This window comes from Podarcis gaigeae, assembly GCF_964106915.1.
Source record: "Podarcis gaigeae genome assembly, chromosome: 7".
In the NCBI taxonomy this organism is placed as follows: Eukaryota; Metazoa; Chordata; class Lepidosauria; order Squamata; family Lacertidae; genus Podarcis; species Podarcis gaigeae.
The window spans coordinates 42,428,130-42,439,026 of record NC_139683.1 but is presented as its reverse complement, the minus strand read 5'-3'; positions in this window follow the sequence as shown (position 1 = coordinate 42,439,026).

The following is a 10,897-nucleotide window of genomic DNA, read 5'->3' as shown; positions in this document are numbered from 1 at the left end:
AGAACCCTATGGCACCCCACTTGTCATACTTTTTTTTTACTCTTCCCATGTGCTATCATATCAGGGTTTCGATTTAAGGGAGATTCAACGGAACACACTTTAAAACCCTTTTCAGATCTTAGTGGTAAATACACAAAGGTCTGACAAGCACTTTGTGTGCCCAAGGATGTTGGGGATAGGATTTGCATGAGTGCCTTTGCTCTCATTTCTATTTTAACACCCTATGTGTGCAGGTGAATGCCTAAGTATGACTATAACCAACAAAAATGTGTGTGGAGCCCCCACAGATAGAAATGTTTCCCCGCTGAAGATAGGCTCCTAACACTAGACAAGAATTAACTCGCTCATTCCCACTGCCTCCCTATCATGTGTTTAATTAACCCCATTTGGAACACTTGAAGAGGGGTAAGGTAAAGGTAAAGGTACCCCTGCCCGTACGGGCCAGTCGTGTCCGCTTCTAGGGTTGTGTGCCCATCTCACTTAAGAGGCCGGGGGCCAGCGCTGTCCGGAGACACTTCCAGGTCATGTGGCCAGCGTGATGAAGCTGCTCTGGCAAGCCAGCGCAGCACACGGAAACGCCGTTTACCTTCCCGCTATAAAGCGGTACCTATTTATCTACTTGCACTTAGGGGTGCTTTCGAACTGCTAGGTGGGCAGGAGCTGGGACCAAAAGACGGGAGCTCACCCCGCTGCGAGGATTCGAACCGCCGACCAATCAATCGGCAAGCCCTAGGCACTGAGGTTTTACCCACAGCGCCACCCGCGTCCCCTGATGAGGGGTAAGCAGTGCTTAAGATGTCAATCTGATCGCTCTACCTTTTCTAATTAGAAGGAGACGGAAGAACAGAGTGAAACATCACAGAAACTGGGCAGCTAGGATTGGAAGCATTGCTAATATTTGATACTACCACTAGATGTCACCATTTTAACATGCTCCAAAGTTTTATAAATAACAATATGTTTTGTTTTACCTTTGAAAACTTGGAGTAATCTTTTCTGTAGTTATCAAAGCAGTACTATTGTCAGCACATACAAATGAAGATCAGATCTATATAGTTTGATAATCATTTTCTAAAAATATTCAGCCCTCCTTAATCTCGTGCTTCTAATAAGAAATGCAACTCTAAGAAATGATGTGACAGGACAGGAGGGAGATAGAGACTGACACAGACAGTTCTGCAACCCAAAGTCCTCTGGTTACTCTGCACTAAGAGGAGATAATAGACATTCTGGAATTTTGAGCTGAGGGAATCTGTGTTTTTCATTGAAGAAAACAGAGGTTTTATCTATTGGGATGTGAGTATGGCAGCACTCACGTTTTGTAAGGCCCTGTAAGTTCATTCAAAAGGGATGGTAATGCGCAGTGCATTTCCCCCTTTTTTCTTTTTAAAGAGGTGCAGGATTTACCATGAACACCTCCCTTGTTCTCTGATAATGGCAATGGTATTTTGAAGTCAGCAGTACCTGAACTACTGCGGTCAAGCTCTCTCAGTCCAGGAACAGTAGCAACTGTCACACCAGGCACAGCTGGTAATAATAATAATAATAATAATTTTTTAAAAAAAATTATTTATATCCTGCCCTCCCCAGCCGAAGCCGGGCTCAGGGCGGCTAACAACACTAAAACAGTGCAACGTTATAAAAACATTATAAAAATTAATTAAAATCAAAATTGATGGCAACCATAAACTAAATGGTAAAAGACATTTCTAGCCATTGAGGCCACATCAGCCCTGTACACAACCTATTCCTTGAAAATCTGGAAAGAGAACCGTCAGACAAGATGCACTCATTTATTCTAAGCATGGCTCTAAACTAAAGTTTCTCATCTGCAACATCCTTCGTACTTCCCAACTCCACGTGAGCTTTGCAATTGGATATCATCAGCTAGTCCCTGGTGGAGTGCTAAAAAAAGAAAGCAAATTCCTGAAGGCTTTTATTTTCCACTGAGAGCAGACATCTCTGGGTGCTCATGACAGTATCCCATAATTGCCTACACGTGAGATTTCACTGACATGCAAGTGAGAGGCAGGGTATAAATAACCTTTTTTCTACCAAGAACACTTATTAATTATCCATGAGGAGAAATGTAGGTTGAGCATGTGCCTTGACTTCATAGGCTGTGACGTTCATTCAGCAGCCACCATCCGACACAAGTGACAGGTGGCTCCACGTGCCTGCCTGAAATGTTCCTCCAGCAGAGGACATGTTGTGGATAAAAGCAATGCAAGAACCGGAAGGCAACCTTTAAATTTGTGAGTGGGAGGAGAGAAAATACAACCTTCCTTTACATGAAAGAGGCAAGGCCTTTCCTGGTAGCAAATTCATTCAGCTTTTATCCCCATCTATTCAGAAGCAGAGTTTCTATTAATAGCATTTTGTGCTCTTCGGAGCACTAGAAGGCTGGGGTTTGCTTCACCCTGCATTAATATTTTACCGCACACATAGCATAGTGTGCATAATGAAATAGATGCACATGGATTTGTCACCTGTGATCAGTCTTCACCTATGATTCATGCAGTTTCCTGCATAGAAGTGTCTTCACTGCAGGAAATTAATCTTATGTGAAGTGGCACAGTAGAACACTGAAGAAACAATAAGATAATCTTGTCAGATTTAAGGATCACTCATATGGCTCTTTCCATCTCTATGTGGTGCTGAATTATGACACTTTCACTGTGATTTCTCACCCTTGTTGCATGAATAGTGGAATTTATATAAATTATGGGCTGTTTGTTTGTTTCAAATGGCTACAAAGCTAAGTTGATATGAAGTCAGGGGTTTCTGGAGTTAGGGAGTGGGTGGGGCTGAGCCAGCCCAGGGTCCATTGTTTCCCAAATAAATCCCACTACCACCACATGATGGCATTAGGCAAGAATAACCTACTTCACAGGGCTGTTGTGAAGAGAAAATGGGGAGAAGCATGTACTGTACACCACTCTGAGCTCCTTGGACGGAAGGCTGGATATATATATATATAATAATAATAATCTTAAATAAATATTGTTAATATTTTGCCAAAGTACTTAATACATTTAAATCCAGTCATTCCATGCTAGAATCTCCCTCTGAAAATCCTTTGTTTAAAAAATGGCAGCTTTCAGGTCAGTTTTGGTGTGTACTGGGATGCTGAAATCATCTCACCATGGTTTCTTGATATTACCATTTACATTGTAAGATTTGTGTCTTACTCTTTTGACTTGTATCTTTTTGTTCTGTTTAATGCAGGCTAGCAGGTGATAGCATGTATTCCATCTGAAAGTGAATAAACAGTGCTGTGTCAGATATTACTAGATCCTGTAGCAGAGTTGTCTGGGTACATATGAGGACAGAGTTAGCATGTAGGCTTGTTGCTAGGTTTAGTCCCTGTGTTTGTTAGTCTGCTGTGTGACTAAGTGGCTCTTGCTTGTAAGTATTGTAAATTAGGAATATATGTATAACCATGAGCTGTCCTAAATAAATAAATAATCTATAGATCAGATCGGATCCAGCTATTGAGCTGGTAACCCATGCCTCAGCAATGCCCCTTCAGACTGTGAAGGTTCACATGTTCCCCCACGAAAAACAGCATTGCCGCCTGATCTGCTGTTTATTGCTGTGTACGCAACACAAAGCACATTTGAAGCACATTCTTTACCTCAAAGCAGGGGTGCCAACTTGAACAAAACACTGGGGGGCCCAGGTAACCCTCACCATACATAATGGATCACATGACACAGTGCATGCACACCATTTCAATGGCAATGTCCATCAACTTTGGGGAGCTCAACTCCCTCAAATATTTTATTGGGAGAGCAGAGCTCCCTTGGCTCCTGGTAGTTGGCTCCTATGCCTCAAAGAATTTTGGGCAATGTAGTTTGTTGCTGGGAATTGTAACTATGTAACAGGTGAACTAGAGTGCCCAGAATTCTTAAAGGGGGTGGGGAAATATCTTGAATGTACTTTAAAGGTATAGTGTATACATAGCCTATCTGTAGATCAGAAAGGTTTTAGGTTGGGGGGGGCGGGTTGTGTGGTGTGTTTTTTTTTGCTTATTTCTGCATAAAGTTTTTCTTTGCCCTTCTGGACCCTGGTGCCTGATCAAGTTAGGAAGTATATGCTCACAAAAGACACTTCTGTGGGCATATTCCTAGGTGGAAGAATAACCGGCCAATGGAGATAGGTGTCGTGTTTATAGTTCCTCCGCTTATTCTGTTGTCCACATGCGGTGTACTGTGGTGTAGTGGTTAAGACTCATAATCTGGTGAACCGGGTTCGCGTCTCCGCTCCTCCACATGCAGCTGCTGGGTGACCTTGGGCTAGTCACACTTCTCTGAAGTCTCTCAGCCCCACTCAGCTCACAGAGTGTTTGTTGTGGGGGGAGGAAGGGAAAGGAGAATGTTAGCCGCTTTGAGACTCCTTCGGGTAGTGATAAAGTGGGATATCAAATCCAAACTCTTCTTCTTCTGTTAGAGAATATGTGCTAACACTGAGCTTATTCAGGCAGAAGAGCTGGGTTTAGTCTCCCCTATGCCACACCAGATTGTTTATTGGTATGAATACCAAACAGGGCTATGTGTGTATGTATCCCTTTTCAGTTGATGCAATCATTTGTACCAGGATGTGTCTCTTTGCAACATTCCTTTTTAGTTTTTCCCTTTCGTTGGGCCAAAAAAATGTGGAAAATGCAACATACATTTGTGATATAAATCAACACAACTCCACTGAAGAACCTCTCTTTAATTTAGCAAGACTGCAGAATCAGTACATGGCAGATAAAATTAGATCAATCACAAGAATCATGACTACTGGAATTTAGGAAAGGGCTAGTTTCCATGCCCTTAGCACAATTTCTAGCACTTATAGCCTCTAACTGTCACAGTTAATTCTCAAGTTTAGAGCAACTAAACATTCATGCCATATTTTTTCTGGCTTTCATTGTCGGCATCTCCTGCTTCTTAAATAAAAACAAATGATACATGTCAACCTTTTTGCAAACCTCTCTCAGTTGACCATCTGGCTAAGATTAGTAACAAGTTCAAAATCAAGTCACATGAGGCCTCACTTTCACACACAGTGCATCTCTCCAGAAAAAGGAAGACAATCATAATAAACATCTTCTTGTTGGAAATGAGTACAGTCATGCTCCAACTGAATTCATTTTGCATGATCTCCCCTGTTCATTGCCAAAGATAAACAAGAAGTCAAGCAGCCTTGAGAACACAAGGCAGTTTTAAGCATGATGATCTATTGGACTTCTCTTATCTGAAAGGCTTTCAGGAGTACTTGTTGGGACCTGATCGAAAGTGTACAAAAATAAATGGGGCATTTCTCATTGCCACTTATCAGATTTGAAGAATGTACATTTTGTAGCTTTCTTAGTGAAAAATTAGTGAGCTTCAAGTGAGCTGGGAAAAATATAACAGAGTAGGGAAAATTTTTGAGAATAATAATTACTATTAAGAACTTATTATAGAATCTATTTCTCAGAAGTGCACTACATAGACTGGGGATCCCGTGGCCCTCCATATATTGTGGGTCCTCTCATCACTCCTAACCAAGGGCCGCATGTGCCCCTTTGGCCACACACTGGACCACCCTGTAGTGCATCTTATAGTGCAAGCTATTAACATTACATGTGCTGCTCACATCACAACAGTTTGCAACCTCCTGCTGGTTAACGCAATGCTGTATATACAAAATTGCTTGGGGGGCTCAATGCTTTGTGACTGGCTCCATGATCCTGCCCTCTCATCTCAGACCAACAGAAATCTTATTAAATATTGCTATGAGTGTGGAATGTTTTATTGTTTTTTAAAAAATAATTGTTCCGCGCATCTCCTAATTACAAGTATTCTGTATTTTTGTTCAAGTCCTTTACAAAGATAATTGAAACCATATTGTTCCTCCAATTTCCTAAAAAAGGAAAGATATTCCCTTTTGCAACCCAAGCTACATTTTATTAAGCATGACTAATAATATATGTCGTTATTATTCAGGGTTCCAATTGTCTCATAATACTCAGCTTTAACAAGAACAAAAATTGGCACACTTCTTTTCGGTTGTTCTGCCAGACATAGATTTAAAGGGAGAATGATGTGATCACAAATAAATAAATAATATCCCATATATTATTGGCCTGCTGAAATGGAATAGGTCAGGGGTTCCATAACTATGTATTTTAGTCCGTGAGCTTTATTTGGGTGGTACTTGACATGTCTGTGGATTTGTGATTGAAAATGAAAGCTGGAAAATCCATCACAGCAAATATGTATTTTGTTTAATTGTATTTGTATTGTTTATATCTTATATTTTATTGTATTACAATTTGAATTCAATGGAATTACAACTGCTGTAACAGTCGGGCAGGGATCATTTCCATGGTTCATCAAGACCCTCAGCAATTTTCAAGTGATGTGTGGGGGAGTGGGAGTTTGGGAACCACTGAAATAGAAGTGAAAAGGAATTAGGGGGTTGCAAGGGTGGGGGAAACCACCCAGGTAACGTGCATTGGGTAGAGACACCCCTGCCCCCTCTCTGGTGTGTACAACAGTGTGCAAGCCTGAGATACATTGGGGAAAGTGGCCATGCTGCATTTTAAGCTGCTAATTCATAGCCTCCGTTCAGAACCAGCTCATTATTTCTGACCTTATCTCAGCATGCAGACATCCATTTAAAAAGTCCATCTGTTTCAGAGAGCTGTCTCCGAGTTTCTAATATTGGCACATGCAAGCTGACGGTGCTGTATGCCATGTTGCCCTTCAGAATTAGAGCTCCCAGTGCCATCCAAAGCTATTTTGAAATCCACCCCCACTCCTTCCCAAAATAAATACAGAAGTCAGTTCTAGATCTTGGTCAAAGGTCTAGATCTGGGTCAGAGTGTGAGCTGCAAGCCCAAAAGTCTCCACTTCAAAGCTTTCCTCAGCCATGAACTAAGTAGTCTTAGGCTCATATCCTAAATGGGGAGTACTTCTGAGACCATGCATGGGATTGCGTTGATCTCTCTTAGCTTCAGTTTTGAAATTAGGAGAACATAATAATAATATACCTGCTGTGCTGCTCCTTCAAAAGCAATAGATAAATGCAATTGTTAAGAAAGCATCTGTGACTACATAGTCATGCACCACTCTCCAAATTGCATTAATTAGGGAAAGCAACTTGCAGCACTTGAGTCCCTCCTGTATATCCCGTAGGCTCTTCTGAGAATCCAGAGAATCCCAGCCTTCATTAAAAAATAAATAAACTTACATTCTTTATGTTGCAGAGCTGCAGTTGAGGGCCAACTGGAACCTCATAAGGGTAACCTTTCTGGGAGACTCTGAGAATAAAGATAGTGAAGGGACTTGACAAGCTTGTGACAGATAGCAGTGGATGGGGAAGGGTGGCCCAGCAAAAGAGCTCCAGGATCTGATGCAAGGGGAAAAATTATTTCACTTTGCCAAAATGCCTAAGGCTGCAATCCTAGACCCACTTAGTAGAGAATAAGCTCCCTTGAAATTGAGTTATTAATTACTTATGAGTAGACATATATAGGCATGTACTGCAAGGCTCCTATGGGCCTGTGTAATAATGACTTATTCGTAAGGGATGAGGAACAACTATAAATCTGCTGCTATGGCCCAGACAAGAAAAGACTTCTTTCTCATGCGCCAAGTATTCATGATATTACAAAGCAAACAAGACAATTCTGAACAACACAGATTCTGATTTTTTAAAAGTCTGTAAAATCTGTTAACATTAGGCAAAATGATACTTTTCTCTAAATTCATGTTTTCATGGAAGGTCCTCTTGTCAGTTGCCTAAAGGAAATGTTGGCATAACAACAATTTATCAATGTAGTGATGACATACACAGATCATGTATGGTTTTACTAGCTAAAACTACCTGTAGTTGCTCAGGAATTATAAGAAAAGGGGGAAAATCAGTGTTATTTTGAAATCAGTATAACATTTCAATGTAATTTTAAAATGTTCAGTCTGCCATCTTGATTCAAAATTGTGTCCAATTGTAACCAAACAGACAAAAAACTTTCTCCTTGATATCAGGAACCATAATGCACACTTTGCTTATGGTGCTTTAAGTATATATAGGACAGACAAAAAGACAAATACATTTTCAAAATATATAGTACATGAGGCTGAAAGCCTGAATGCACAAGGTTGATACGTTCCATAGGTTCACAAAATAGTTTTGTGGGTTCATGTTGATATGTTGTGCACAACTGTAATGATTTTTAACTGCATTGCTTTTCCTGCAAGTCTCATGTTGTCACTTCTGCATTTGTTTGTAGTGTGGAGTTGATCACTGGTTCCAAGTTCCCAGGAAGCCAAATCACTGTGTCACTATCGCTTTTCTCCTGGGCTGGAACATCCAGTTCATCCATTTGTCTCTCTCCCAAGCCAAATTTACCCACACAGTAATACCTTCCTTAAAGGCTAATACTACAAGCTTGCAGAGTTCTCAAGTGAAATAAGTGAAACTATTTAAACAGGTCAAGAACCTGCAGTAGCAGCTACTCCCCCAGCCCTCCTGCAGAGGTTATTCTGTTTGATGAGAATATTTGTGCTCTGCTGGCTAAAAATTGCTTCTGATTGTTGAGGACTGTTTGGCTTATTTTATTTTCCACTATTTTGTTTTTACATCGGTTTTTATTATTTGCATTCCACAAGAGCCAATAAAATAAAAGTAAAAATAAAAATGAGCACTAAATATATTTGTATGAGTCTTTAAAAAAAGCTGTGTGTACAAAAGAGAGTGATGAGAAATCTGCAAATGTAAAGTTACATCCTTTTCCATACTCAGCAATGGGGAAGCCCTACTTCTGTACACACACTTGCTTAGGAATAAGCCCCCACTCAACAAGCAGGATTACTTCTGGGTAGGTAACCAGCTATCTAGAGCTGCAATCCAAAGGAAAGCTAGTCACCCTTCAGCCATGACCAATGGTACAGTTAGGTAACCTCAGACTCTAGACTCCATTGGTATTAAAATGGGGCAGGGATTCTCTTTATATGGTGATGTGTATTGCTTGCATTTGGGCAATCTCTTGGTCATTCTGCTGAGTGGAGCCCGTAGACGTCTGCTCCAAAGTTCTAGCCTGATGGTTTTGTAAGACAGTTTTTTGTAAGATGGTTTTGTAAGGTGGTAGCCTGATGGTTTTGAGAGCCAGTGTGGCATAGTGGTTAAGAGCAGTAGACTTGTAATCTGGCGAACCAGGTTCACGTCTCCGCTCCTCCACATGCAGCTGCTGGGTGACCTTGGGCCAGTCACACTTCTTTGAAGTCTCTCAGCCCCACTCACCTCACAGAGTGTTTGTTGTGGGGGAGGAAGGGAAAGGAGAATGTTAGCCGCTTTGAGACTCCTTGGGGTAGTGATAAAGTGGGATATCAAATCCAAATCCAAACTCCTCCTAATGGTTTTTTGTTACGCCTATAAGGAAGAACAGAACTTTAAAATACATAATTTCAATATATTTGTGCCTGTCTAGCAGCTGCTCAGATCTTTGTCAATGGCATACAACCTTTGGCAATCCTCACATAACTCAAGCCCAATGGTTGCCATTAATTTGACATGAACTGATTTTATAATGAACTGATTTTAGAATGTTGTATTATTTTACTGTTGTTAGCCACTCTGAGCCCAGCTTCGGCTGGGGAGGACAGGATATAAATAAAAATTTTATAATTTATTATTATTGTAGTACACAGCAGCAGTTAATGCAGTGTCCCTGATTAAACTGTTTTAAAAACGTTACTGGGCTGCAACAGGAATGTCTGAGGATCCATCGGATGCCAGGCTTCACAACTGTACCATAATTTTGCTGCCTGATATTGTGTGAGAATCAAAGTTCTGTCCTCTCTCAGGACTGGAGAAACAATTATATGTCATCTGGAGTTCATTATTTGAACTGTGTGTGACAGGGCAGCATGGAATGAGTTCTATTTTCACATCAAACAATGTTTTGGGAAGTTTTAGCCAATACTTCTCATTTCAATTTGTGAAAGTGAGAAGGCAGATTCACACATCAGCCTCTCTACAGCATTCAGATGTGCAAGTCTCCTGCAGAGTTGTGTACTTGGAAAAATGTAACCTGCAAAAAGGTAGCACACCAATGGTAAACCTGTTGTTTTAGAAGTCAATTTTGTACAGAATCAGAATGAGATTTCTGCATAACTAGTTCATCTAAAATTGGCTGCTTATGGGGTTGCATCCCATAATTGGTGCCATTTAAGCCCATGTTTAAATATTCTATTGAAATCACTGGGACTTGTAGCTCAGTCCTGTGCATATTTACTAAGAAGTAAACCCACTGTGTTCAAGGCAGGAAAGTGTACATAGGACTTCAGATATATGGTACAATCCCACATGCAAGATATCCCAGCCAATATTGCAAGAGGTGAGCTATGTTTTCACTGGGAATATGGGAACAAATGCCTTTATGCTCATGTGCCCCCAGAATGGACTATCCCCTTTTCAATAACAGATGGATACGATTAAAGGGGGTAAAGTTCCCACATGGACATCTTAAAGCAACAACTTCCTAAACATGGCTGTGCCCACTTTGCAGACTGTGCTGCATAACCTTGCTTGTTGCTGCCACTTGATTTTATGTCTTTCTTCAGTTGTGGGGTGTGGGGATGTTTTACCCTTTAAGAGATTTGAATGAGTGATCTCCTGAGCGTTTCTGTTTAATCACAGTACCACAGGACACCATTGGTGGCAACACAACATACATGTTTCCGGTTCATATTGTGTGTGCTAGCTCATTACATATCCATGTGGTGTTTGGACACCATCACTGGCATGGTACATGGTGGTGAGCAATGGCGTTTTCATTTTGTCATTTTCCCATATTCCCACTGTATTTTGTATTCTCTGAGTTGTGGGTTTTCCCCTCCCACTTTTCTAGGTTGAAAGT